Genomic DNA, 5,794 nt, shown 5'->3' with positions numbered 1-5,794 from the left:
GCCCGATGTCCCTGCATTTAGACAGAGCGAGAATCACTCAAAAGGTTCTTTTGAGCGAATTTTGAGTGATTTGCGTAGTGTCTAAATCAGCCTTAACGGGCAGTTTAATTAACAGCCTTGGAGAGAAGCTGCATGTGATAATGGGGGGCACCATGATGTGGTATGATAGGTGGTGGGGGGCTGGAGGACCAGGAAGGGACAACCTGTGAGAGAGAGGTTTTTTAACCCTTTCCAATCCACTGTCTGACGTCTAAAGACATTCTGATTGAAGGCTGCACACCTCTAATGTCGGAAGACGTCCGGCAGGGTATTCTTACGGTATATTACTGGCTGCTCTGTTGTTGGGGGCCTCTCCAGCATGTCCCATACTGCAGTGCTGGCTCTAGCCAGCAGATGGCGCCATTGTATAATGGAAGAAAGAGAAAGCCCCCTAGGAAACCTTGAATCCAAAATTGGATTGCAAAGGGTTAATGCCATGATTTTCGATCGCTGTCTGCTCTATTTACGTGTGTTGTAGCAGTTTTTTAACGCACATCATCACCCATCACAATGATGGGGTGCATTAAAAGATGCTGTCGAGCACTGTAACGTGTTCAAAAACGCTGCGGTAAAACGCTGTGTTTGAAGTGAAGCGTTTTACGGACACTGTGAGAGAGCGGCCTCAGGGAACATTCCCGCTTGTCTGCAGTAGAACATTCACTCCACAATCCCTGATATTTTCACGTCCGGAGCCGTGCCAGTCATGTGGAATTTCACACGGATTTTGGTACAGATTTTTTCCCCGCATCACATTGGGAAACAAATCGGGGCACATCCTATCTTTGGGCGCGCCCGCGCATCGCATCCCCATTGTTTTCAATGGGGCCGGGGTAGCATCGTGCAATTTTGTTACCTGTGTGAAGGCAGCCTAAGGGTTCATATTAGCGATGTTTTCCTGCATGGCACCGCGATGTGATGCTAAGCAGGAAAAACAATCGCAGCATATCCTATCCTTCTGGGATATCTGGGGCTTCCTTCATCCGCACAGTGATGTGAGGCTGTTTCACGAGAAAACGCCGTGTATCCACGGGTCTCACATGGATGACGAGGGCAATATTGGGCCAAGATTCAATTTTTGCACCCGGGCCCATGAGCCTTTAGCTACGCTCATAGAGATGAGGTAGACAGATAGATAGATATGAGGTAGACAGATAGATAGATAGATATGAGGTAGACAGACAGATAGATAGATATGAGGTAGATAGATAGATAGATATGAGGTAGACAGATAGATAGATAGATAGATAGATATGCGATAGACAGATAGATAGATAGATATGAGGTAGACAGATAGATAGATATGAGGTAGACAGATAGATAGATAGATAGATAGATATGAGATAGACAGATAGATAGATATGAGATAGATAGATATGAGATAGATAGATATGAGATAGATATATATGAGATAGATAGATAGATATGAGATAGATAGATAGGAGATAGATAGATAGATATGAGATAGATAGATAGATATGAGATAGATAGATAGATATGAGATAGATAGATAGATAGATATGAGATAGATAGATAGATAGATAGATAGATAGATAGATAGATAGATAGATAGATAGATAGATATGAGATAGATATATATGAGATAGATAGATAGATATGAGATAGATAGATAGATAGATAGATAGATATGAGATAGATAGATATGAGATAGATAGATAGATATGAGATAGATAGATATGAGATAGATAGATAGATATGAGATAGATAGATAGATAGATAGATATGAGATAGATAGCTAGATAGATGATAGATAGATATGAGATAGATAGATATGAGATAGATAGATATGAGAAAGATAGATAGATAGATAGATATAAGATAGATAGATATGCGATAGATAGATAGATAGATATGGGATAGATAGATAGATATGAGATAGATAGATAGAGAGATAGATAGATATGAGATAGGAGGATAGATAGATAGATAGATAGATAGATAGATAGATAGATAGATAGGAGATACAGATAGATATGCCATATATAGACAGATTAGATAGATAGATATGGCAGATAGATAGATATGAGAAAGAAAGATAGATAGATAGATGATAGATAGATATGAGATAGATAAATATGATATAGATAGATATGGTAGATAGATACACAGAAAGATATGAGATAGATAGACAAATATTAGATAGATAGACAGAAAGATATGAGATAGACAGATATTAGATAGATAGAAGATAGATAGATAGATGTGACATAAATAGACAGATATGAGATAGATAGATGGATATATAGGAGATAGAAATGAGATAGATAGATAGATAGATAGACAGATATTAGATAGATAGATAGGAGATAGATAGATAGATATGAGATAGATAGATATGAGATAGATAGATAGATATGAGATAGATAGATAGATAGATATGAGATAGATAGATAGATAGATAGATAGATAGATAGATAGATAGATAGATATGAGATAGATATATATGAGATAGATAGATAGATATGAGATAGATAGATAGATAGATAGATATGAGATAGATAGATATGAGATAGATAGATAGATATGAGATAGATAGATATGAGATAGATAGATAGATATGAGATAGATAGATAGATAGATAGATATGAGATAGATAGCTAGATAGATGATAGATAGATATGAGATAGATAGATATGAGATAGATAGATATGAGAAAGATAGATAGATAGATAGATATAAGATAGATAGATATGCGATAGATAGATAGATAGATATGGGATAGATAGATAGATATGAGATAGATAGATAGAGAGATAGATAGATATGAGATAGGAGGATAGATAGATAGATAGATAGATAGATAGATAGATAGATAGATAGATAGATAGATAGATAGATAGATAGATAGATAGATAGGAGATACAGATAGATATGCCATATATAGACAGATTAGATAGATAGATATGGCAGATAGATAGATATGAGAAAGAAAGATAGATAGATAGATGATAGATAGATATGAGATAGATAAATATGATATAGATAGATATGGTAGATAGATACACAGAAAGATATGAGATAGATAGACAAATATTAGATAGATAGACAGAAAGATATGAGATAGACAGATATTAGATAGATAGAAGATAGATAGATAGATGTGACATAAATAGACAGATATGAGATAGATAGATGGATATATAGGAGATAGAAATGAGATAGATAGATAGATAGATAGACAGATATTAGATAGATAGATATGAGATAGATGGATAGATAGGAGATAGAAATGAGATAGATAGATAGATAGACATACATTAGATAGATAGATATGCGATAGATGGATAGATAGATATTACATACATAGACACATATGAGATAGATAGATAGATAGATAGATATTAGATAGATAGGAGATAGATAGATATGACATAGATATACAGATATTAGATAGATAGATATGAGATAGATAGATGTTGTAGATAGATATACATGAGAGAGAGATAGTATAGATAGATATGAGATAGATAGATATGAGATAGATAGATAGATAGATAGATAGATAGATATGGTAGATAGATATGACATAGATAGACAGATATCAGATAGGTAGTTAGATAGATAGACAGATTTGATAGATAGATATGGCAGATAGATAGATATGAGAAAGATGGATACATGGATGGATGGATGGATAGATATGAGACAGATAGATAGATAGATAGATAGATATGAGATAGATATGAGATACAGATAGATATGCCATATATAGACAGATATGAGAGATAGATAGATGTGAGATAGATAGTTAAATTTCACATAAATAGACAGATATGAGAGAGAGAGAGAGAGAGAGATAGATAGATAGAATGAGATAGATAGATAGAATGAGATAGGTAGATATATTAAATAGAATAGATAGATAGATATGAGATAGATAGATAGATATGAGATAGATAGATATGAGATAGATAGATGGATAGATAGATAGATAGATAGATAGATAGATAGATAGATAGATAGATAGATAGATAGATATAAGATATATAGATATGAGATAGAGAGTGAATGGGCTGTGCTGCAGTACCAGTCACCTGTGCACACAAGACAACATGCCTTGTGTAACCAATGAAGAAGCTGCAGTGCTTGTTGGATATCTGGCGCCCTCTGTGGGTGCATTCACATAGGCAATAGTGAGTTGCGCCCGACATTCTTGAGCGTAGCTTGCATCGCACGGCATATGGTCACCCCGTCCGCGTAGAATGCGAGATACAGGAGACCGCACTCTGCCTGTTCCGCTCCTGTACAAGACTCGCACAAAGATAGAACATGTTGAGACTTTTCTCTAGCAGCATCCCCAGACAAGAGCCGCCCGTGTAAACACACCCAATACAAATAATGGATTGCCTTCTCTTGTGAGTTTTGTGTGTTGTACGATTTTTTTGTAACCCTCATTCATTTATTTGGCAAGAATCTTAGGGGTTAGACACCGCTAAGTAAACAATGATGGTGTGTGGTGCAGAGAGCTAAGCAGCAGAAGGTTGCAAATTCAATCCCCGCTTGGTTCAGGTAGCCGGCTCAAGGTTGACTCAGCCTTCTATCCTTCCAAGCTTGGAGGTGGAACTACAAATAAAATTCCTTGAAAGCGCTGCAGAATAGGTTGACACTGCACCATTTTTATGATGGTCTACTCAAAGGTTAAAGGGGATGTGTGATCAGAAAATCACCCATTAAATCAGGTTTTTATGCTAAACCTATTTTTGAAGAATTTCTTGTTTTTATAAACTTTTCGAAGTCACAATATATTTAAAGGACAATCCTGCAATTCTTACACTGACCTCTAAGGTTACTTTTACAAGTAGAACCTGAACAATCACTGAAAACAGTAAATTCGGCTGATAGTCGTCCTGAGTACACACGGCCACCGACAGGCACTAAGCGTGAAAGAGCTCCCTTGCCGGAATCACTTTTTTTTTAGCTCACCTAAGAACCAAGCGACTTTCGGCCATGTAAACAGGCAGCCGTTCATTCATGAGCGACTGTCTATTCGCAGTGAATGGAGGCGGGCGACTGCAACAGATCACCGACGCGCTTGACCTCCATTCTCTGTGCTGTAGAGGTCACTTCTTAGCAGTCATCTCATTATCATCACAGGCAGCATTACAATGACAGGTAACACTTTTCTATAGATAACACAGGATCCACCATTGACAACAGGTGATGGTCACAGCTCACCTCCTCCCTTTTCCTTGCAGCCCACAACACTCTCCCATAGAAGTCAATAAATTCCCTCTTGTCCACTGTGCCTGTGGCCAATAAGTCCTGCAGTAAATCTGAATGCTGTTAAATGCAGCTAAGGCAAGATGGCCACCCCCATGGTCATATAGAGAATTAGGTCCTCCCACACCTTTCAGCGCATCGATTGACAAAAGAATGCCATCATTGTCGATCAACTGCAGCAGTTTCCGCATCATCCCATGAAAGTTTGACAGTACGCAGGTCCTCTATGCCCCTTGCCGGCTGTTAGTAAAGGGAGGGGGCGGGACAGGGTGGGAGCTAGTATACTAAACTCCCGGCCCCTCTCTGGCCCTTGCCAGCTGCCTGCAATGGGAGGGGACGGGACATGGCGGGACCTATTGTGCTAATCTCCCGCCCCCTCCCTTTGCCGACAGCTGGCAAGGGGTGGAGAGGGGGAGGACGTTCAGCAGAGCCACTGCTAAACTCCCTCCCACCTCCCTTTTTTGGCAGCTCTCATAGGCGCCCACAGGAGTCTATGGGACCGGCCGGCATATTCTGT

Source organism: Eleutherodactylus coqui, chromosome 1 (assembly GCF_035609145.1).
Source record: "Eleutherodactylus coqui strain aEleCoq1 chromosome 1, aEleCoq1.hap1, whole genome shotgun sequence".
In the NCBI taxonomy this organism is placed as follows: domain Eukaryota; kingdom Metazoa; phylum Chordata; class Amphibia; order Anura; family Eleutherodactylidae; genus Eleutherodactylus; species Eleutherodactylus coqui.
The sequence above is the reverse complement of the archived record's forward strand: the minus strand, read 5'-3'. Positions refer to the sequence as shown.